Source organism: Peromyscus californicus, unplaced genomic scaffold (genome assembly GCF_007827085.1).
Source record: "Peromyscus californicus insignis strain IS unplaced genomic scaffold, ASM782708v3 Scaffold_5__1_contigs__length_169319896, whole genome shotgun sequence".
Lineage (NCBI taxonomy): Eukaryota > Metazoa > Chordata > Mammalia > Rodentia > Cricetidae > Peromyscus > Peromyscus californicus.
The window spans coordinates 83147273-83172426 of NW_026294573.1; the positions used below are offsets into that span (position 1 = coordinate 83147273).

At 40.5% G+C, this 25154-nt stretch overlaps 1 long non-coding RNA gene across 2 annotated transcripts in view; it reads left to right on the forward strand.

Moving 5' to 3' along the window:
- The window catches only part of LOC128097541 (uncharacterized), a 32972-nt gene extending 15314 nt beyond the window's left edge, over positions 1 to 17658 (forward strand). Inside the window, exons 2-5 of one of the 2 annotated variants that reach the window (XR_008213893.1) lie at positions 12412 to 12496; positions 14097 to 14201; positions 15705 to 15925; positions 16937 to 17658. This is a non-coding gene — a long non-coding RNA (uncharacterized LOC128097541). Of the gene's footprint in view, positions 1 to 12411; positions 12497 to 14096; positions 15926 to 16936 lie in introns of both variants that reach the window. The other variant, XR_008213892.1, reaches the window with a different exon arrangement.
- The last annotated feature ends 7496 nt before the right edge of the window (positions 17659 to 25154 follow it).

Below are 25154 nucleotides of genomic sequence, written 5' to 3' on the forward strand. Positions count from 1 at the left end.
GGATGAGAAGCTTCCCACTATACCTGGCAATTTTTACATGAGTTTTGGGAACCAAATTCCCATTTTTTCTTTGTGTATCACAAGCGCTTTACAAATAGAGGTATCACCTAAAACAAGTACTTCTCTTTTATTTATTTTTTGAAAACAGAGCTCTCAGCAACTATTGATCTCGCCCAAACTTACCACATTGATGAGGAACATTGTTGAGATTGAAATTCACATCTTTCTTTAACTCTCCAGCCTAACTTATCATCCACTACTCAAGACTGCATAGCCTATATATAGCCCTAGACAGTTACATGACTCCTGTTTCCTTTCCTTCTGCTTCTCAGAGTTTGGACAGATTTTACACCATTGTTTCAGGGGTTTCCAACCTTATTTTTTTCTCTTATTATTCAGATAGTCTCTTTTGTTCAATCACAAACTAATAATGGAACAAATAAGTGGCTGAATTTAAAACTGCATGGGTAATTGTGTGAAGGAGAAATTAAGGGAATGAGTGAGTGGAGGAGTTCAGGTGGCACAACAGAAAAACACTGGGATACAGCTGCATCAGTGAAGCAACAGTTGAGACCAGGGTGGACCACTGGCTGGAAAGAATCAACAGGTGTGGATATTTCTAAAGAGAAGGGGAGGAGTTTCACTGAAATATTTGAAGACTGAGGACACAGGTCTGTGCATTGCAGGATGGGAAGAGGAGTGGAGAGATCACAGCTGGGTTGCAGTGTACGTGTTTGACAGATAAATTATACACAGCAAAATTTCCACCTTGCATCCTTTGAGGTGCATTTGGCACAGGACTAGCTACAGGCTCAGCTCCAAACTGTATTGTCAGGACTAGGATACAGGTGATGAGAGAACCATGAGTCCCAGGAAGATCAAGGCACATGCTTTTATGCCTCAATTAAAGTTTTGCTTGTAAGGCTTGCAAACACAATTTAACCTTTCTCTGCTGGGCTGGGCTAGACACAAAGACAGGCACTGGGTCTTTTGGAACATACCTCCCTTGAGCGTCTCATAATTAACAGTTCTCTCCTGCTAAAGGAGGAATGGTTTTGGTTTATAACACGGCCTTCATGCGAGAATGGAAACTGTGGTATTCACAGTGTGTAGCATGGGCTGTCTGCCCAAGACTGCCTGTCACAGCCTGATAAGGCTTCAAGACACAAATGTATGAGGAAAGGAATTAAGAGATAATGTTCAAACCAGGAAGAGAGATGAAAAGGAGGAGAAGAAGGAGGGTAGCAATTTACCCTGTGCTGTAGTGAAAAGAATGTCCACTTAAAGTAAGAAAACCTATATTTTGTTGTGTTCTGAATCTGTCACTTTCTGGGTTGCCTTTGAACTCCACAAAAGGTCTCAAATTTTTTTTTTGGTAAGAATCAGAAGACATGACATCCCTTAAAGACTGCTACAAAGACTATATTCCCTTTCTGAGAAATTTTACCCCAATCTATTTTCCCAGGCTCCTAGTGATGCACTGATAACTTTCCCACAGAAACCTGAGTGCATCACCATCTATCCACTCAAGCAGAACTCTTGCATTTACTTTCTACCTCAGTATGGGTTGCTGAATGACTTTGGCTGCACCACAGGTAGAACTGTGCCTCTGAAACAGAAGTTCCTGTGTCCTGAAGGGCAGGGTGCCGAAGAACCAGTTAGGCTTAAGGAATACAGATTAAAAAATAGATGATTTTGCTGAAAAAAAGCAGGGGGAACAACATAAAGGAGCCATGGGGAAAAGAACACTGGAGATCTGCAAGCTGTTATATACTTGACCTTGGGGCAGCAGGCATGAAAGACTTAGTGCACTTAGCCTAATGCCCTCCAGGCCCCATGTGTTGAAAATAGCAAAATTCCTAGGTGAAGTTAGCATATCACATAGTAGAAACTGACCAAGAAAGCGATATAATTCTGTGTTCTTACAACATGACAATAGTAATAAGAGCTATAGCTAGTAAGTAGTGCATGCATATCTATGATTCCAGCACTTGGAGACAGGAGGATGAGAAGTTCAAGACCATCCTCAGATTATAGCAAGTGCAAGGCTAGCCTGGGCTACAGGAGACTCTGACTCAGAAAAACCAATAAAATAAAAATTATAATAATAATGAAAAACAGCAATAATAGTTGTAGATGTAAAGAAGACATTTTGGGATATGATGGAGAGGTTCCTGGACTCCAAAGTAGTGATGGCTTTATCTCTAAACTTAAGTTTGTACGACTTTTCAGTTATATCTCAGTGAACTAAGGCATGTGTAGGAACCAGAGGAAGTATAAATAAATACACACATGCCAAGGCTGGCCTTCTAGTGGTGTGGTGAGAAGATAGGTAAGAGGCTACCATGTTCTCCACACCTTCACCACGTTAACTGGTTTGCAGAATCTTCAAGAACATCTGCCTGGTTGTACAATCCATTTTGTCCCCAATGACTGTAGCTACCTCCTTTTCTGAAGCTTTGGAATACTGCCCCTTCATTCAGTCAGGAGACAAGAGACCTGCAGAAGGGAGCAGGCCAAGAACAGCAGGGACTCCTCCCTCCTAACAGAAATCAGGTGCCTCAACCTCCAAGAGGGTTTGAATCATTTCGTTTATGTTCTCTGTATCCGAGTGTTCATCCCCTGCTGTATCTGATCCCTAAGTAAGATGGCGTCACGGGCTTTGAAGGTGAGGTGAAACAAAGAAAAAAGAATATATATCCCAAAGAAAACCATTCAATGCTTTTACATCAAACAGCTCATTCATCCCAATGACCTGGCAAACTCTGGGAGTCCAGCGCCTGTGGTAAATAAGGCCAACAGCCAGCTCATCCGCCAGTCTGTTTCCCATCTTTTATTGTCTCCTGAGCATAGGCAGACAGTCAGGCCCTGGAGGAGGGGCACTAGAGAATCCTGCCTGCAAAGCTGAGTTGCATCCTAGCTCAGGAGAGTCAGGAGATCCGCCCCTTCAAAGTCCCATTTTGAAAGCTGTCAAGAACTTAAAAGGCAGCTCAGAAGGGTCTGTGAGCGAACAGGCTGCCCTGTGGGCTCCAGTAGAGCAGGGTCCCTGCGCAGAGGAGTACAGTATCAGGCCTGGCAATGGGACGTGGCCCTGGGAAGCTCAGGAACCACCACCCCAGTGCAGACTCCAGTGGCCATGGGTGGCCACAGGACGTCCCAGCACTCTTCAGAGTTGTCCATCTGAAGCCCTTGTGCTTGCCTGATCCATGAAAGGGAAGAAAAACAAAACAAAACACAAAACACCAGAGCCAGCGGATTGGGAGAAGAAGAAAGAATAGAAAAAACAAACAAACAAGCAAACAAAACCCCAAACCTTTCAAGGGTAAAGTAAATAAAACTAAAAACCTCAGAACTGAGAGGTCCTCTACCTCCATACCTTGCTCAGTATGTTCTAACGACAGTCTGACTACAGCAAGAGCTAATTCCAAGAGAGATGGATATCCTGGGCTTTCCAGGAGCTGTGGTAAAACAAACCAGGGAAATAAGAAGCTAGTGACAGACAAGAACTGTGGCAGCTTCTCAGAGGAAATCACAACTCTTCAGGAGTCTTGAAAGTTGTCAAGTAAGTGTGACATTTACCCAACCCCAAGAAGGCCCTCCTGAACATGCTCCTCCCCCAACTTCACTAAGGAATCTACCAAATAGATTGTATTTGATTTCACAGATGGGAAAACCAACTTCCAAAGAGGCCAGATGACATAGACATACTCAAGCCAGCACAGCTTCTATTGCTGGAGATTAGCTTTAAAGACAACATGTGTGTTTTAAAACATGCCAATTGCCTGTATAACCTTAAGTAGATTGACAGGTGAAATGAACAAAGGAAAAAAGGGAAGCTGACCAAGTCAGGTTTTAATCTAGGACTGTAAAAGATGGGAGCCTCAACAAAGATCCACAGACCACTATGCAAATAGCATTACTCTAGTAAATAAAACAAGGTCACTACCTATTTATCCACACAACACAGGAATGGCATTTTTCAAATACAGAGAGCATGCAATGCCTTTTGAAAAATGTTCTAAGGAATAGGAGAAGGTGGATCCCAGGTTTCCAGGAATCCAGAGTATAGTAGACAGTGTGAATAGTCACCCGTGTGGCAGAGACAAAAAGGAGAGGGAAGACTGGAAGGCAGTCAGTAGTTGTAGAAAAGCTAAAATCATAATGCCATGCAAATGAAACCCAGTATTTACCAAAGAGGAATGAACAGTGACGAATGTCACCGTTTGACAGGCTGGTGCTACCACTTTCTCATTGTGCAACCCTTGAGCTTATCAGAACCACATTCAACAATGAAAGTAAAGTTGGGGAGATAGCTCAGCAGTTAAAAGCAAGTATGTCTCTTTATCAGAGAAGCAGAGTTCAATTCTCAACATTTGCATTAGGTGGTTCATATCTTTCTGTAACTCCAATTCTAAACGATCCAATGTTTCTATCCTCTGTGGGCACTTGTACACCTGTGCACATAATCACACACATAGACAGAAAATTAAAAAAAATACATCTTTAACATTATTGTGCAGGTAAAATTAAATGAAAATGCATTTATTACCACATTTTTGAGTAATGAGTAAAATCTTCGTTCTTTATATTCTCACTGTGATCATTTGGCGTTTCTCACTCAGTCCTCTGAAGGTGTCATAAAGAAACCGTGTCAAAGAAAGTTTATATGGCCTGCTAGAATCCATTCATCTAGTAAACAAAGACTCCGGTCAGTCCATTCAGGCTCATTGTCTCTATACATCTGCACAGTGTCACCTCCAGTGTCATTGATTAGAAGTTCTGTGATTGTAGAGAATTGGAATATTGCAAATGGCCCACCAAAATTATCTTCCACTGCCTTTAGTTACCTTAACAGTTATTTATCACCTGTCCTGTTATCTGCCCCTAGCATCCTTGTGACTATCAGAACTTTTGGAATATATTAATACTTATTAGCAGATCACTAGCTTCTACCAACCTAGAAGCTATGAATGTCATCAGATTATAGCTGAGAGTATAGCAGAGACATCAGTGCTATGTAATCTAACCCTTGTGACTCCACCAATGCATTTAGTAAATGATCCATGACTATCTTTTTTTCTGTGCCTACAAAAAGTCCACACAAATTACTCTCAGAGTGAGACATAATATTTCAGGACAACTCACCGATGTTCCTGGTCTACGGTCACTAATATCAGGCATAGAATAAACTGTCTCTTATAAAATCTTTGAAGTAAGAGATGTAATGTGAACAGACAGAAAATTTACAAACTTGGACCCAAATTATTCCTCTTTGAACCACTGTCTCTATATTGACTATCAGCTGAAAATCTGAAAGTAAGGCAAAGCTCTCAGTTAAGCAAAGACACTATAAAAGGAAAATTACTATGAGAAGATGTTTTAATAATCCACTTGTCCAGTATAAATTTACATAGAATATCTTGAATGTGCCTTGACATATGTGTCACTTCATAGAGGGACTCCCATATTACACAATGCCACAGATCCACCTCTCAGATCGTTCTTCTTTCTTTTTTACATTTCATTTTTTCCTTTTATTGAAAATGGATTTCATTCTCACGAATACACCCTGATTACCAGTCCTCCCCCCACTATTTGTCCCAGTTCCTCCCCATGTACCCTCCCATCCAGATACCTCCCCATTCCGTCTCTCAGTAAACAAACAGGCTTCTAAGGGATAATGATATGATATGGTGCTATGATACAGTATGACAACAAAAAATAACCTATCAGAACTAGACAAAACAAAAAGATGGTAAAGAGGTCAAAAGAAGGTACAACGAACAGAGACTTCCTCCAGATATTTCTTCTTATATGAAAATGTGAATACTATCCAAAAGTATTCTGTCAGTTGGGAAACAGGGATAAGTCTGATCTTTTTCAATTTCAATCTTTTAAAATTATACCCTTCCCTCCACTTTAAATATTTCACCTTCAAATGGATCATATTTATTATGCTACACCCTCTTTAGAGAACACCTCAGCCATTTTCCTTAAAAATGGATGGAGCAAGCCAGCATCTATATTAAAACAAAGATGCTCGACAGAGACAGATGTGTGGGCCCAACCTGAGTCTGATACATGAACTCGCATTTGGGTATCCACTTCATAAATGTCATCTTGGACATTCCCTTCTACCTTGGAAAGGGAAATTTTGGTGCCAGCCAGAACATTGTTAGTTCATCTGCATTTCTGTTGTGGACAGGAAAAGCAGGTAATTAATTGTTTTTCTTCTGTGCTAGGCAGCCAGCTCTCTTTGGAAAAGTTGAGCATTCCTCATCTAGCCATGGTTTCTGCAATTAAAGCTATCCACAGCCAGGAGTTTGATTAATAGCTAGGAGGTTTCTCCTTTGCTGACAAATGAGAAAGGGAGAAATCAGATAGGGAGAAGCTGAATGCATTTGCTTAGCACAGGGCCAGCTAATGTTCTTTCCAAAGAAAGACCTGCAGTGATTTCCTAGGGACTGGAGAGAGAGAGAAAAAGAGAAAAAGTCTCCTCAAGGCTTGCAAAGTAATGGATCCAGAAAACAGATGTGTGTGCTCCTTAGGAACAATGTGGGAGGGACAGTAATGGCTAATCTCTGAAGGTGGAGAACACATCCATTCACATAGTGCCAACAGAAACAGCAATGCCGAGAAAGGGCTGCTGCTTTCTCCAAGGTCACACTACTCATCCAAAACTCAAGGGCAGGTGAGGTCAAACTCTGTACTCCACAGAGTCACCCACAACCTTGTTCAGAAAAGTTGTTCCCAAGTATTTAAAATAAAGCAACTCAGGCTCTGAATGGAAAATTCTAGGAATCTGCTCTCTCTCCAGCATGACAGCCATATGTGGAAGAAGATGTATTTAGTCATCTAGAATAAGCTCTGTAAGAGGTAAATTGACCACTTTTTAAATTTCATTCATAGTTCTCATTATCCTTTCTGTAACTGTCCTGAATAATTAACATATCTTGCCTCCTTGGAGATTAAGACAGCAATCCACTCTCTGCAGCCCTAGGGTGTTCTCTCCTGACTAAGCCCAGAGTTCCCAAGACTCCTTCCCAATGGACCTGGGGGAGATGGAAAAGAAAAGTAGGAGGGCTGAGAATAGCAGCTAATGACAGGAAATTTGTGGTCCATGGGGCTAAACTGTCAGCACCAAGGCAAGCCAGTTGGATATGAATATGTTGCTTAGTCTAAAATAAATGTCAAGTCAGAGACTAGGACCAAGAAGAGTTTTGGAAAGACTTGGGAACTACCATAGTAGTTCTTACCAACAAATTATTTTGGTTCTGGATCATCACATTAATTGCTACAGGAAGTTTCTTAGAAGATGTGAATTTTGATCCTGCAACTGGAAAACCAATCATTTATGCCTTTTGTCCAGGTGGATGTCCAGCATCTGCAGAATAAGTCTGTCATGCTTTCACTATTCTGAGTCTCCTGTATTTTCACTGTGAAATGATATCAGTGTTTCTCCCAATGACAAGCATAAAACATTCTAATTCAGATGTCAATGTCCATGAGTAAATCTGTATTGGAACACAGGCTGCGTATTCCTTCTTGTTTTATCTGTAGTGGCTTTTTTTTTTTAAGGCAGGAACTGAGAGAGTAGTGGCAAAAGAAACCTTACAACCCTCAGAGCCTCAAGACATATTGTTTTGTCCTTCAGAGACAAGGTTTGCTGGCTCCTGGAATAGAACCTGCTCTCTGGCCTACCAACTGCCGTCACAGACCTAGAATTCTGACCTCACACACAGTGCACAGCTGTGCTCTCCCATCTTTAGATGTACATAACATCCACCAAGCATTGCATCTATATCTTCTGGCATGAGGTGGTGGTGTGGTGATAATTCTCCATGTGGCTGTGGACTGATAGACCAGGATATCCAAGGCACTACAGGGAATTGAAATAACTATTTTCCCCAGAGTGTATCTTTCGTTTCCCTTGTGCAAACGCACGTGCTGTTTGCAAAGTCCTAACAATTCTAGTCATAATGGAAAGGAATCTCACCCATTTTATTGCCATAGTTACAGAGATTGCAAGTTTAGATGCTGTATTAGCAGTAAGTGCACGGTAATAATAGAAGTCAGGGAGGAGGGAACGAAAAGGCTCCTGTTTCTCCCTACAGCATCCTTCAGGGCAAATATACCAGAGACAGTTTGCATTAAATTGCAAAGTTAGCAATTTTCTTAAAAAAAAAAAAAGAAAAAGAAAAAGAAAAAGTCCAAATAATTGCTTTAAAATCTCTTGTCTTCCCCTGACTGGTTAACCCTCATGCAGCCCACCTCATCCTGAAACAATGAAAAGGAGGTTAAAAGAAAAATAAGTGGCCAGGGTTACTATGGAAACCAAAGTAGAAGGCAAGTGAAAGTCAATTTAAGGTTTAAATGCATATGAAGTAGACGTACATGTGTGGACATATTTGCATATAGATATCCATCTCCCCTCCTCTGTGCTCTCCATAGCATTCTTCCTTCCAGATCCACCTAAGGACTCTTCCTTCCAGAGAAATTGTCCTGACAATTAGAATCCCCACTAATCTCTGCATTCTAGAACTCTATTTGAATTGCTGTCTGGACACAGGATTTGAGCTCTTAATAAACACTTCCCTGGTAAGGAAATGCCCGGTCCTCTGAGGCAGTTGAATACTGCATGCTATCTTATCCCTTTCTTCTTGCCGTGTATACCACCATTACTGTGCTTGCTCCCTTGGCCTGGGGAACTCCTCTGAGGTCTCAAGTCTTTATGTAGATAGCAATTCATATATAATATTTTCTCAAGCATTTTATGTCTCATGTCCGGTGAGGGATGTCTCCTCGGTAGTCAAATAGTCCATCCTATGTCTCATCACACTGAGTTGTGATTGAAGCTTACACCACACTTCACCCCTCTCCAATATCTACAGACAGACACGAACTGTATTTTACTTTGTGTACCCTTACTGCTACTGAATAAATATGAGAATAAGTCATTCAAATCATATAACTTAGGTCAAAACACCCATTTCCATGGACCAAGGTAGATGTTATTATTATAGCTTCTAATTATTAAGATTATCTTCACATATACAAGGTACAATTCTCCCCTGTATATTCTAAGAAACTGAAAAATATAAGATAGGTGGAGAAAAGAAAGAGAAAGGGGGCTGGAATTGTAAAAACCTTATCTTAGGAAAAATAGTTCAAAGAACCTGGCACTCCGGCACAGGAAAAATTGGTTAAATAAAGTTCCATTAAATTCACTTCTTAGAAGAGACTCATCCTACAGAGCCTTTGCAATGAGGCAAGTGCAGGAATAGTGACATATGAAAGTTACAGAGTGGTCTGGGTTTCATACACAAAATCATACAGAGATTGAGAGCTGCTCGAAATTAGAAAAGACTATTGTGTGGAATACTGAATCTCCCAGCACAGAGAGCATTTAGATCATCATGGCATGCTCATGACCTAAGGACATCAGGGAATGAAATGCATGGTGTCTATTTAACAAATTGCAATGAGGAAACTATGGTTTGATTTGATGGAGATAGTAGAAGCTAGAGGTGACCAGGAATAAATAGGTGTGAGTTAGAGAAGCTAGAACATAGCTTAGAGAACGCGCGTCAGATAACTGTGTTTTGCAAAAATAATATCTCTTCACGAATGGATGGCAGGGAAAGGACTTAAGGTAGAAAGTAACATGACCATTGATACACTCTTGGAAGATGACTCTTTGGGCTCTGAATAAAAAAGAACGGGAGGAGTTTCAGGCCTGAAATACACTATGTAGCTGTCGGGATAACCGGAAACAGGCCTGAATGATGTCAAGGGCAAAGGAATGAAAAGGGTCAGGGTGGGAATACCAAGGGCATGATATCAAAGCAGAAAAACAGGTTGTATCAGCCTGTCCTTCCAAGCATGTTCCCTTCACTGTAGCTGTGTGCCACCCCTACGTATGCCCTCCTGGAAAACAGGCCAGCCGTCTTTCATCACTAGCGCAAACTCAGACTGTCACTGGGCTGGGAAGGTTGCAGTCACCTTGAGTGGATTCCCCACACAGCTCAGCAAGAGGCAGAGCCTGTCCTCTGCTGCTCTGTCAGCTCTGCTTTGCATCAAGACTGCTTTGTATGTCACCAAGTTATTAAAGTTGCGGATTGCAGTGCTGTGTCAGGCATTGTAGTGCTGAAACTGGGTCAGCAAGGGCTGTCTCTCAGGCAAGGTGTGGATTCCCGGTGTTCCCACACACCAGTGCTGACTGCAAAGATAACTTCTCTGCCTCTTCCCAGACAGTATAGAGAGGATGGCGTGGCAACCCACACCTTGGCCTTTCTATTTAGCAACTCTGATGGTAAATAATGCCCTACATGAAGATCTGAAAGGAGTTCTTTTATCCTCCCCTATCACTCATTTAGTTCACAGCAAGCAAGGGCAGGCTGTTTCAAGCCTCTTTTGAATCCTTCCTCTTCACAGATAGAAAGACTCTAGGAATTGCAGAATCAGCTGTTTCAGATCTTGAGTGTTCGAGTTTTCCTTATGCTGCTCCAGGCAGCCCAGGGGCAAAGAGGCAGAGGCAGTTACAAAGACAAACATGGTCAAGCAGAATGGCAGTGCATAAGGACAAAGCATCAAATCCTCCCCATAGCAGACATGGTTAAAAAGCACATGGTGTGTATGTATTACAGCCCACAGTTTCAGAGGCAGAAGAGGGAAGAAGATGCTCAAGCCCTGACCTCAATTCTGCCTCAATTCCACCTAACACATGGGGAAACAGCATCTGCTATGCAAAAGTTAGGGAATATACTCAAGAAAAACCAGCATGACAAAGATCCCTGTCCTTGTGAAGTTTATTTTCTAGCAGAAGTAAGCTATAAATCATAAACATAGTAAATTCTTAAATAGCATAAATCACATGGTGTAGTACAGAAACATTCATTATAATCTGTGGGAAAGTTACATGTTGAAAATCTACAGGACAACAAAGGAGAATGAAGTGAGAAAGACAGGGAGAGAGGAGGAGAGAAAATGCAGAATCAAACAAAAGGATGAAACGGCCGGGCGGTGGTGGCACACACCTTTAATCCCAGCACTCAGGAGGCAGTGGCAGGCGGAACTCTGTGAGTTCGAGGCCAGCCTGGGCTACCGAGTGAGTTCCAGGACAGGCACCAAAACTACACAGAAATACCCTGTCTTGAAAAACTAAAAAAAAACAAAAAAACAACAACAACAACAAAAAAAAAAAACAAAAAAACAAAAAAACATTGGGAAGAAAAATGCTAAGGGTCTGGGTTGTTATATTTTTTTAAAGTCTGGTGAGGATAGACTATTAAATAGATAAATGATTAAATAGAAAAGGGAAGCAGATACTAGAGTTAAATAAATGGGTAATCCAAGGGAGTGTGTTCCACAGAGAAGGAAGAGTCCCACAGGCCCAGTAGGAGGATAGAGACACTGGAATACATAGGCAATAGGAATAACAGGAGAAAATGAAGTTAATATGAAACCAGAAAGAGCTCTGTAGATCCGTATGACAACTTCAGCAAGAGTCATATGTGGAGCCTTTGTCATGACTCTCAAAAAATTATATGTTTTTATCTAGAAAGACTATTCCAGAACAGTGACTCAATCAGGTATGATTTTTCTTTTTCAGTGGGGTACTTGGAAATGTACAAAGGTATTTTGGCTATTAAAAGTGGGGCTGGTGTGTTGCTAGGCTCTAGTGAACAGGATGTAGGAACTCCCTTGAATACCTTACAGTGAGCAGAACAGCCCTTCACAGCACAGGGTAACACCAGTGAAAATGTCAACTGTGCTGAACTTGAGTTTCTAGTTCAAACAGAAAATCAGACTTCCTTTGGGTGCTAGTATCATGTTCTCTTAGTAAAATGCACCACCATTTTTAGGATACACAAGCAGGAAAACCTATGCATCCAGTGTAGTAGACAAAGTGCCACGATACCTTCAAAGAGCCATAACATGTATATGTTTTTATGTTAAAGAATAATTTATGATTGATGCTGTATCATATTGTATTACTCTTTATACTAAAAATACAGTATTTTTAATTTTTTATTTTGATGATTTTGATACAGGGCCCTACTATGCAACTCAGACTATTGTCAAACTTCTTATGTAGCCTGGACTAGCCTGGACTGGCTTTGAATTCATTATCTTTTGGTCTCTTGTCCAACTCCAGGTAGAAGTATGCACTGCAGGATCTATCCCAGAGGTGGAAATTTGAGGAGCCTCTTAGGGACCACTGTGAAGATTTCATTATTGAGTCTCACATTTGGGTTATAACAGCTTCCTCAAATGGAGAGAATGAAATTGGATGAAAAATAAGCCAAAATTTCTCATTCGCTACTTTGTAATTCTGCAAAACTTTACAGCTTTTGGAGCTCTTTAACACAGCATCTTCCTTAACCTTTGTATTACCTTTGTGAATAACAGAGAAAGGCATTCTTATCACACCTATTTCTGATATGCAAGAATGGAGGCTGGGGATCCACATGACTTGTGACAGAGTTAATAAAAGGTAAGAGTCACAAAACAGAATTCTGAGCCCTTCACTTCTCTTTCAGGACTGTCCTTCAAGCCATCACTATGTATTATTCTCAGTATGCCACATGGCAACCTATAGAAAGTTTGCATTAAAATGCTTATTAAATGAGTATTTTAATAAATCTCTTAGTGAACAGAACACCATTATTGTAGGCACTAAGAACAACAATTAATAAATAAGACCTCATGAAACTGAAAAGTTACTGTATGGCAAAGAACACAGTCATTCTATAGCAACAAGCTATAGAATGGGGAAAGATTTTTACCCAGCACATCTATAGATAGAGGATTCATATACATAATATATAAAGAACAAAAAACTGGACATGAAGAAAAGAAACAAATTAAAAATTGGGTACAGATCTAAACAGAGAGTTCTCAAAAGAGGAAACTTAAATGCCTGAAAAATACTTAAAGAAATGTTCAACATCCCTAGTTATCAGGAAAATGCAAATCAAAATTACTTTGAGTCTCAATCCTACACCAATCCAAATAACTAAGATCAATAAAAAATATGACAGTTCATGCTGATGAGGATGTGGAGTAAGGGAAACACTTATCCATTGCTGGTAGGAGTGCAAACTTGTACAGTCAGTATGGAAATTAGTGTGACAGTTCATCAGGAAGCTGGAAATAGATCTACATCAAGATCCAACTATATCACTTCTGGGCATATACCTAATGGACACTACATTCTACTACAGGGACACTTGCTCATCCATGTTTATTGCTGTTCTACTCATAATAGTCAGAGATTAGATACAGACTAGATGTATATCAAAGTATAAATGAATAAACAAAACGATGTACATTTACACAATGATTTTTTTAATGAATACTTTTAATATTCATTAAAAATGAAATCATGAACTTTCCAAGTAGATGGATAGAGTTAGAAAAAAATCATCCTGAGTGAAGTTAAAAAAACAAAACAAAAAAAACCTATGATACAAACACAAAAAGACAAATATGGTATGTATCTGCTTGTATGTAGATGTTAAATGTTAAGTATTCAATAATCAGGCTACAATTCACATAACCACAGAGCCTAGGTAAAATGTAAGGGACTGGGAGGGGTGGAGTGGGAGATGAATCTCCCTAGGAAAGGGAAGTCGGTAGTTATGGATATGTGAGGGTAAGGGGAAGGAACAGGGACATAAAATGGGGATGAAGAGTAGGGCAAAGGGAAGGACAGTTAAAATTAATAGCTTTTTAATGGGTCACAGAGAAACTTAATATTGTAGAAGTTTCCTAAATTATATACATATATGAAAGAAATCTAAATTGAATCACCAAATAACAGAGGAGGCAAATTTCAACTAGATAAGTCACCAAATGAAACCTCCAGTTCCAGAAATGGGTTCTATCTAATCCAGTTTTTGGTAAAAGGAACCTCATAGAAACCCTTAAACAACCCACGCCATTGCCAAACCTATTGGTTGTTCTTCACAAGCTGATGGTAAGGCCATCTGACTGAGGACAGCATTTACACAACTCACTGAACACAGACAAGTTGAGCTGGTGTCTACAGAGAGCGTTTACTCCTAACCTACCGATGTTCTTTGTACTGAAAGGTACTATGCATGCTACCAAAGGAGAAAGGTAAATAGGACCCCAGCTACAATCCTTTGATCTACAATGGTGACCTGCCTGTAAGAAGCACTATGGTACAAGCTTGTGTAAGTAACCCATCTAATTGGATTTAAGGCCCACTCCATGAAGAGAAACCAGTACCTGACACTGCTTGGATCTGTGAGAACCCGAGAGAAGATAGGCCAGGAACCTAGGGAAAAAACAAATAATCCTACTGTTCGGCTAGAGGAATGTAGCAATACAATGACTTCTAAGGACATTCTGCTACACTCCTAAATCAGTTTTTGTTCAGCCATCATCAGAGAAGCATTCTCCTGCAGTAGATGAGAACAAATACAGAGAACCACAACTAGAAAATATGCAATGAGTAACCTTGGAACATTCAGTCCTAGAAGAAATGTATCCAATAAATGCCCCCTTCAGGGCTCAGAGAACACTGTGGAAGAGGAGGCAGAAAGTTTGTTAAGAGCCAGAGAGGATTGAGGACCCCAAGGACACTAAGCCTGCTAAATATAGCAGGGCAGATGCATATATAAATTCACAGAGACTGTGGCATCATGCACAGGGCCTGCACAAGTTTGAGCCAGATGGGGCCCCAATGATGAGAGAGGAAGTGGACACAAGCCCTCATCTCTAATCTAACTGATAACCACTTGCAAATGAAAAATTAGTTTTCTCCAACCTAGCCTCATTGCATGGACAAACCACTCTTAAGGGCAGGCCCCATGCCCAGCAGTAGATAGCCAACACAACAAACTCAATGGCATTTTTGAAGGTTCATAATCTTAGAATGCTTTGTCAGGGTTTTTCTTCTGTTTGTTGTTATTGTTGTTTGTTTGCTTTATTTTGTTTTGTACCTTATAGATCCTTTGCATATACTTCATGGTTCCCCGTTTTGTGTTTCTGTGGGATTTCTATGTGTTCAAACATGCTTGTCTCTGAATCTACCGCATCTATGGCACCCAACGTGGGGCAAGAGTTTCCACCTAAAACCTGAGAAAAAAGATTCTAAAACGGAGCTAAAAACAGTTCCTAGTTGTCTCTTTCAAGTTAGCAGCAGCCTGCCGGTTTGAGCTACTGGTGGGTTCCTAGCGTGCATGCTCGACCTGCAGTATGGTGGGAATGAGGCCTCTGCAAGTGACACATTAAGCTGTGTGGTGGATTTAGCCTTTGCTAGTACAAAACAACAACAAAAAAAAGAGGTTTCTGGGCTACACGCTGCTTTGATAGAAGCATAGACCCACTATTTCTGAAAGTTGATGGCTCCCAGAGCTGGCAGAAAACTTATCACTGCCATGTTGGAAAGCTAAAGTGGGCGGAGTCAGCAGCACCAGTGCTGTTTCAGGCTTAGAAGGCTGCAGTTCAAAGCAATAGGCTCAAGCTAATATAAAAAAGTAAGCCACATAAAGATGGCTACCACACAAAGAATCTGGATTATGTTCTCTTTGAAATTCGTAACTACAAAAAAAATTTGATTGTAAAAGCTGTTGAGTTATGCCAAAATGTATATTTTAAAGGTACCTTGACTTCAAAATTTGCATGTAAGGATGTGTTACTTTGGAAAGGAGACTCTGCTTTTGTTTCCACAGAAAGCCAGAGGCTATGGATTTGTTCCAGATTAAGATACATCAAGTTTGACCAGCCAAGACCACCTGAAAGGTCTCCAATGACACCATGGCCCAGATGATCCAACATCCAGAACCATTTCAAGGCAACTGGCTCAGACGATACACCCTCATGGACTACTCCATAACCCTAAAATATTCTTTATGTCCCCATAAGATACAGCGCCCCCCTCCAGCAGGAAGTGGTAAGAGAAGCTACGCCCAAATTCCCAAATATACCAAGCTAACTTTAGAGATATGTAAAGGTTAAAACCTTCCTTTTTAAGAAAAGAAAAGGGGAAGTTCTGTGGGATGGTCTGTATGTCAAATGTGTTGCTGATTGGTCAATGAATAAATCACTGATTGGTCAATGGCCAGGCAGGAAGTACAGGCGGGACTAACAGAGAGGAGAATTGAGAGAACAGGAAGCTGGGTGTGGGAGACACTGCCAGCCGCCATCAGGACAAAAAAGATGTAAAGTACCGGTAAGCCACAAGCCACGTGGCAAGGTATAGATTAATAAAAATGGATTAATTTAAACTGTAAGAACAGTTAGCAAAAAGCCTGCCACGGCCATACAGTTTGTAACCAATATAAGTCTCTGTGTTTACTTGGTCGGGTCTGAGTGGCTGTGGGACTGGCAGGTGAGAGAGATTTTCTTTGACTCTGTCTTCTGTTTGTTTGTTTGTTTGTTTGTTTTGCTCTATTTTGGTTTGTTTGTTTTTATTTTAGTTTATTTTTAGAATTTTTAGATGCCTGTGTGTATTCTAATGACAGAGAAAGGGTATGGATTTGGGTAGGTTGGGAAACGGGGAGGATCTGGGAGGATTTGGGAGAAGGGAATGTATAATCAAAATACATTGCATAAAAACTAGTTTCAATAAAAAAATTGAAAAGGAATATAAATTTATCTTCCTAGAAACAGAACAGCATGTGATAAATCCCTGATATATCTTAGATAGAAGTTGATATTATCCTCAAAAGTATCAGGAAGCAATGGGGATTGTCAAGTGCAGAGAGATGAAGACACCAAAGTGCTGCCTGGGTCCCTGCAGTCCCAGGGCAGGCAGGCACCACTACTAGGAACAAATAAGTGACCCAGAGGTGAGAAAGAGCAAAGCAGTGCTGCATGGGCTAGAAAGAGAGGTGGAAGTGGAGATGTGATGGTAGTGACAGGTGAGACAGGGGGCTGACCTCTCCATGCTGTTGTCTCCCAGTAGGTTTTGCAGGATGGTGTACAACATCCCGGAGCTTAAGCAGGTGCAGACTCATCTCCTGAACCTGTGGCTCAGCTGTAGCATCTCTCAGCTCTGTGGAAAAAGGAAGGCCAGAGATGAGGAAAGTTTCACTTTTTAGATTGGACCTCCCGAAGGACCACCATGGTCCTCAATGCAATGAGAGGCCACGTTGGTGTTGGTGGTCCGCGCTGCTTCCCCAGGCCATGAAGAAACCTGGGATCCATTTGGACATACCTAGCTGCCTGATGCCTTGATGATGTCCTTGGGCTTTTCTGCCTTGGGGAGCCATGCTGATGTGAGCGGCTTGTTTAACCACCTGAGACCATGTTAGGTATCCTGGTCCATGTAACTGGTGAAGGCCATGTGAGGGTCAGTGGTCCTGATATAACCAAGAGCCATGTTAATGTCTGCCACCCATGATACCACCCACACCCATGGTCGAGGCTGCTGCCTGAAGCCTTGGGCACTGAAGAGCTGGGCTCCATCCACCACAGGGCCCTCCTTAGCTGATGGCTTCTGGCAAATGGATGCAGGCAGAAAAAGACTCATCTTTCCTGGGGCAGGGCTGGTCACTAGGAATTTGACCATGCTCCAGTGAATGTATAGATAACACAAAATGGACTTGTTTTTTTTCTTTTTCTTTGGTTGGGGGACATCACAGGGGAGGGGGTGGACATGGGAAGACTGGGAGGTGAGTGTGATTGGGGCACATGATTAGATTTCCAAATAATAAATAAAAAATTAAAGAAAATAAAAATATTTAACCTCATTTAATTTAGTGTGTGTGTACATGCATGGAGGTTAGAGAACAACTTGGGGAAGTCATTTGTGTCTTTATAACATGTGGGTTCTGGGGTCTTAACTCAGGTCATTACGTTTGGCAGCAAGTGCATTTATCTGCTGGACCATCTTATTGGCCCCAAATTTACTAACAAATAAAAAAGCAAAGGCATTAGATAAAAAAAAAGGGGGGAGGGATTGTACACAGTTGGGAATTACAATTTACCTAAAGGAAATCCCATTATACTTGATTTTCCCCCTGGGTCATTCTCCTAAATATGAGAAAATAATAATAAAATTAAGGAAATAAAAGATAAGACTGAATCAAGATTCCAAATCTTCCAGGAATTTGTGCTAGGAGAGAAACACATAAAGTAGATTACTCTACTGATTGGTCGCCCAACCTGCATTGCTCTACATTCTGGCCTGGCACTCCAACCAACTCTACACTTGTAAATAAGTTTCATATCCTATTTGTTGAAATGTGGCAGTTGAAACCAAGATAGCCAGGCTGGAAGCTAGAGGTGTTTGTCTGACATGGTCCTACCAGGTTGCTGCCCACAAGGCCAAAGCTTCATTGTAGGAATTCGGTCTTTGTCTTCATTTATTCATTAGTTACAAGATGACTAAAAATCATTATTGTCTCTTTCTTCATTTAGTAACAAATGTATTTATAGCATCTACTGTATGTTGACCACTTTGTCTAGTAATTAGAAACAGAGAACAAAGACAGATTTTGCATTCCTAGGAGTACATATAGGTTGAGGTGCGAAGATCATACCCATAAATGAACTTAAATATACAAAATTCGACATTAGACCTAGGCACAGCCTGATACACTCCTCCGAGATACACAGGGGAACAACTGATTCTGTTTGCAACAATGGGGTGATTGGAGAAGGATTTGCAAAATATGTGATAAAAGGAGTCATAGAAGACACTTCAGGAATACGCCTGGAGTAAAAGAAATTACAGATGGAGCTGAACACCATGAACAAAGTAAGACACATATGAGAAGCCATGTCATCTCAAGAGTATCACAGCAATAAGTAGGAATATTGAGTACTTATTATTAGCTTGGCAATGTGTTAAACATTTTACATTCTCAGTCCTATTGAATGATTCCTTTGGCACTTAGTTTTTCTTATTCCAAAGAAGAACTCCAAGTCCATGAGCTAGGAAGTAAGACGAACTACTAAATAAACATTGACCTGACCATCACTAAATCTCCATTCTCAGATGCTCCACTCTGCTGCCCATTCATTTTCTCGATGCAGAAACTGTGACCTGGAAGTGAATTTCTTTGTTGAATAATCATTGATTTTTGACCTTTGGCTCTGAATCTTGAGCACTTCCGGGCTCTTTCCCTGTTATTTTGTGCAGAAGCTCATTAAAGAGACTTCAGTGTGAAGACAGACGTGTTTTCCTTTGTTTTGTTTTGTTCTGTTTTCCCAGAAGTCGGTGACAAGAACTGAGTATACAGCCTCAAAAAAGAATGTTACCCTTCTGGTGTGAATAGATATATCAATACAAACTGCCTCTCAGTTTTTGCATCATGAAAGGGAAAATACACTTAGCCAGAAAAGTTTCAGGAAAAAATGAAAGGGAAACAAAAATAGTGAGCTGATGGAAGAATGATGGGAAAATCTTTAGGGAGGAAACAGGAAGATAAAAGTAGTGGGTTTTAGGTTGAAGCAGAGGAAGCACTAGGGAGTTGAGAGAGAGGGTAGGCAGAAACATGGGATGTATGTATGCTGGAAATAAAGAGGACAGTGACAGCCTCTGTTATAGAGGCAAATAAAACATACACCGACAAAGGCTGCTTTGTCTGAAATCCACAGAGGAGAAAAGGGAACGGTATTGTACAAAATTAATAGAGGCAAAAGCATAGAGTTGAGACTGGAAGTCCCATTGGTGATGGAGAAAACATCCCAAAAAGAACAGTGCATGACTGAGGAAGTTACAACGTGAGGAGAAAAAAGTAGAAGGATAAAGTAGGAAAGCCAAGAGGCTTAGCAAAGAAGCCTTGAAGGATGGAAACAGAATCTCACAGACAGAGGAATCACAAGCCACAGCAGGAAGCATATAATACTAATAGAAAACAAGAGATGTGGCCTCTGAAGGAGTAAGTCGCAACAGCCCCAGCAGAAGGAAGGAATGTGGACTGAGAAAACAAATGATTTAGGAAGGATCTTGGGGCTGATACCTAATGTTGCAGATCATTTGTAAAGTGCCCTATATTTTACATAAAGTCTCTTTGTCCATCCTTCTAATTGTCAAGTATGCTTTGACATATGTTACAGATGCATGAGAGAATGTGTCCATTAAGGTCCTGCAGGTATTTGTGCTGGAAATTTTGATGATGTCTGACTAGAGTGTGCTTAAGCCCAGACTCACCTTTTCACTTTTGTCTCCTGCAGCCATCAGGATTGTTGTATTATATGCCAGTGACTAGAGTAGGGCAATTAGCATTAGGGAATTCCAGTAGCAGCTTGTATTCATCACATAAAATAGCTAAGGAAAACCCCTGGGAAGAGGGCAGTGAGTAGAACAGCTCACAAGGCTGATAGGACACAAAGAGAAAGAAGCCCTATGTTGCAGGCTTTCTCCTTCCCCCTTTTTATTCCATTTGGGTCCCCAATCTGTGAGTTTATGCTATGCCTATTCAGGATCATCTTCCTTCTTAGTTAATTCTTTTTGGAAGAACTTCTGTAGAAGTGTACATAGGTGAACTTAAGTAATCTTCTAGGTGCTTCTCAATCCAGTCAACTGATGGTCAAGATGAAACACCACACTTCCTCTTGAATATTAAAATACAAAAATGCTAGGGTTAAAGAATATATAATTACTTTTATAGTCTCTGGAACATAGAGATCATTCCATAAACCTTGGTTTTCATGACTACATTTACCTAGAAATTGGATCTAGAAAAGTAATGCAACATATGTGAGCAAGAAGAAAGATTTTGGGGGCTGGAGGTCTGGCTTAGTGGTGAAAAGCATGCACTGCTCATGCAACAGACCCAAGATCACTTCCCTCACTATATGTTGGACTACTGACACCTATCTATAATTCTGGTTCCAGGGGACCTAATGGTCTGAACTCCATGAATACCTACACTCACATGGATATAACCCCACATACACATAAACACATAACTAAATATGCATGCTAAAAATAAATATTTTAAAGACAAGAAATTTCAAAAGACAATGGAAGAGATACTCCACTTTCTTATTAACAAAAAAAATCATATATGTCTTTCCCCATTCCAACCAGTGTCAGTGGATATTTTGAAATTAGCCATAATGAGTATTTAGCAAAAAATTGATAAATACCACTATGGCCTTCTACTCTCCATTTCTCATGTCAAGAGAGCTGGTGACTAAACACTAATGACTTTGCCCACATCTGTTTAGGAAAACACAGGACTTTAGTTACATTAAAAGAAAGGGCAAATGGGGTGTTTTAAAATGAATTTTGATATCTCCCAAACATATATAAAAAGCCATACTTGTAGAAATAAGATCACTTTATTGCAAGAGTAAAATGGATTTATTTGGAAAAATGTCTTAACTATTTTATGGAAAATGAAGATGTTGAAGGTGACTATGTATGACCTACATATATGAACTTGGAATTGGACAGAAAGACATTCAGACACACTAATATTAAATCCCTAAAGCATGCCGGGTGGTGGTGCATGCCTTTAATCCCAGCACTGGGAGGCAGAGGTAGGTGGATCTCTGTGAGTTCAAGGCCAGCCTGGTCTAGAGAGCGAGATCCAGGAAAGTCACAAAGCTACACAGAGAAAACCTGTCTCATAAAACCAAAAAAAAAAAAAAATCTCTAAAGCATGGTAGCACATTGCAGAGAACAGTTCCTAGAGTAAGCTTGTGAACAATCAATCCTGATTTTGCCATTTGCGAGGAACTTAGGAAAATCAATTAACTTATCTGCTGCAATTTTGTCTATGAAATGAGGGTAATAACAGTTCTTCTCAGAGGAAGTCCATAGGACCCAGTGAATCAATGCAGGTCAAATGAATTGCACAGTTCCGGTGACATAAAGATTATTTTCTACATGTTGGCTTGTAGAAGAACAACTAGCTAGAAACTGGACCTAGGGAATTGATACTATGTATGTGAAGCAAGAATAGAGATAGAAAGTATTAGAGAAAACAATGCCTCTATCTAATTATCCCAGGGTATTAATTGAAACAAAACTTTCAAATGCTAAATTAATAGAGCATGGTATATATGGGGTATTAGAGCTCCTGTTAGGATAGAAGAGGCCTGAAAATACATTGTGGAGATATATATGTTTCCCCTGTGGTATAAGGTAGATGGGCTTTGTGCTTCTTCAATCTGCCTAGTCTTAAAATCACCTGGTAGCTGTAAATGAAAACATGTTTCCTGTCCTTAAATTAGAAGGTATCTTGAAGTCCTTCTGAAGAACTGGGAACTACAAATATCTTCCTTTTCAAAGAGGATTTTTCAAACCTTCTCTACTAGATTTTGATGATCAGCTGGGATTGGTGGCCACTGAACTAACTCTCTGGCTTGAATTTATAAACCAAATCTTGCAATATTTTGCACCTAAGTTCAGGCCAGCCCCACATGAGTCCTTATATCATCGTGTAGGAACAACCTTTAAAACATTTGGGGGCCTCACTGACAATTAAGGCTGAGCACAGTTTGGGATTATTGCCTTCTAGGGAGATTCTTTCCAACTTTGGTCAGGTATAGTTCTCATGATAACTTTATGTTGAAACCACTCCTGGACATTCGACTGTAATGTTCATCTATCCCTGTTTTCTCTAAGTCAGCATCATGAAGTGTCTACTTCATATATAAGTCAGCACATGACTTGGCATCTTGAAAATGCTTAGAATACCTGCAGTAGAGCTCAGTAGACCACAAATCCAACTGGAGCACAATATCCCAACTGCTTTGGTCTGAGAAGTGGTGAAGTTTTGGCTAGTCCCTAAAAGTTTAAAATATGGGAATGATTTGAAAAGACAGAAATTGAGTTGGAAGGAAATAATAACACCCTTTGCTCTAGGAAGGGATGAAATCATCAATCCTCTGACTCTAGGAAAGGAGAAATTAGTTGATCTGTCCCTCATGTGATGGCATAGCTGATGGGTTAAAGGAGCCAGAAGCCACTGGAAATGGTAGGGTGACAGAGCCTGTGATCATAGTTCAGTCACTGGGAAGAGACCTAGTCTTCTTCTTTTTTTAAAGGTTTACTTGTTTAAAGGTTTTTTTGGGTTTTTTTTTTTTTTTTGGATTTTACATACTGCCTACTGTTCCCTCTCCCTCCCCTTCTCCAACTTTCCCCCTCACCTCCCCCCATCTCACCCACCCACTCCTCATAGGGGTAAGGCCTCCCTTAGGTAGTCAACACAGGCTGGCACACCAAGTTGGGGCAGGCCCAGGCCTCTCCCCTCACCGCATCAAGACTGAGTAAGGCATGGCACTATAGGGAATGGGCTCTAAAAAAGCCAGTTCATGTACTAGGGATGAGTCCTGGTCCTGTGGCCAGGGGACTCACAAATAGATCAAACCACACATCTGTCACCCTCATTCAAGGGGCTTAGTGTAGTTGGTCCCATGCTGGCTCCCCAGCTGTCAACCCAGAGTCCATGGGCTCCCACTAGCTCGGGTCAGCTGTCTCTGTGGTTTTTCCCATCATGATCTTGTCCCCCCTTGCTTTTATAGCCCCTCCTCCCTCTCCTCAACAGAACTCCAGGAGCTTGGCCAAGTGCTTGGCTATGGAGACCTAGCCTTCTTAAAGTTCTCTTACATGTCAGTGTTCTACTTCTATAATCTAACTCTACCCTGTTCTGAGAAGGTAAGCAAGTTTAGCCACAGTTTACAGGTTGTATTTGTTACTTTTCTTATTGCTGAGACCAAATAGCTGACACAAAGAAACTTAAAGGAAGAAAGACTGTTTCTATTATTATCATTTCCTTTCCAAACTAACAACAGAATTTAGGTACTTCCTTATGTTCAGTGTGGACCATGGAACACTTTATAGACATTAACATTAAACCTCCAAGCCTCTTTATAAGAATGATGATATGATTTGTATATTATAAAATGGAGATTTAGTGCATAAGTCATTTGCAAAGTTAAGCAAATTGGTGGCAGAGATGAGATACAAATGATCATTTCACCAAACACAAACAAATAAATAAACAAACAAAAAAGAAGTTTCAAAGTCTCAGAGTCTCAAAGGATACCAAGGCCTGGAAAGTGGAAGGTATTATCCTAAATTATTCAGCCAAAATGATCAATCATCCACTGGTTTGTCAAACATTAATTGAGTATCTGCTATTTGCCAGGAAATAGGCTAGTCAGGGAGAGCATAAGTATGGCCAGGAATCTGCATTTGAGTAGATTCATTAAAGGAAAAGATAAGAAGTGATTATAAATTACTTAAATAAAAGCAAAATGTGACAAATAGCTCAAGAAAGTCAGAAAAGAGGTTATCAAATGTTAGAGGAAGCATCCATGACTTTTATTTGGAAAAAAAATCAAAAAGAGAATGTGGTGTCTTAGATTTTTGTTGTTATTGTTGTTGTTTTGAAAGAAGAATAAACTTTGAATACCAACAGTGGAAAAAGGGGTGGGACCTAGAGCTAAAGAAATAGCATGCTAGTAGAAAAGGAGACACCATTTCATCATGGACTCCAGGTAACTGAGGCTTGTCTAGTCTTCTAGACTAACAACTAATGGTTATCATCTCATGTTTTAAATCTAGCTTTGATGATACAGGGCCCAAACTATCATTGTCAAAAGGGGCAATTTCTCCCTAAAGTCTTTTCAAAGCCTCATCCTTGTAAGCTTCGATAATCTCTGTTCTGTCTTTCCTGAACCCTCAACAGGAGAGAAAAAAAAAACTGCAGTGGTGAAAAGATCAACAGAGGTATGATGGGGATCAAGTGAACAATAGATCCTAGAAGAATTTATTTGATTTACAATTTAAGAACAGATGTAATCCACAATGATGAGGAAGGCATTATAGCAAGAATGTGAGGCAACTGGTCACAAGGTATCTACAGTCATAAAACAGAGAGAACAGGAAGTGGTACTGACCTAAGCAACCTCAAGACTTGGTCCAGTGACTCATTTCCTTGAGCTAAGCCCCAGATAAAGGCTTGTTCCAAGGAACAAGAGCATGCAAGGACTAACCGTTTAAAGACATGAACCACTATGGAACATTTCATACTCTAAGGACAATGTGTGAATCCACTGTGGTGATATTTTATTTGTGCTGAAATGTGACGATATTTTGTTTGTATGTTAATAAATAAAAGTTTGCCTGGAGATCAGAGGACATACCCAGCCAGAAACAAAAGTCAGGCAGTGGTAGCACATGCCCTTAATTCCATCACATGGCAGGTAGAATT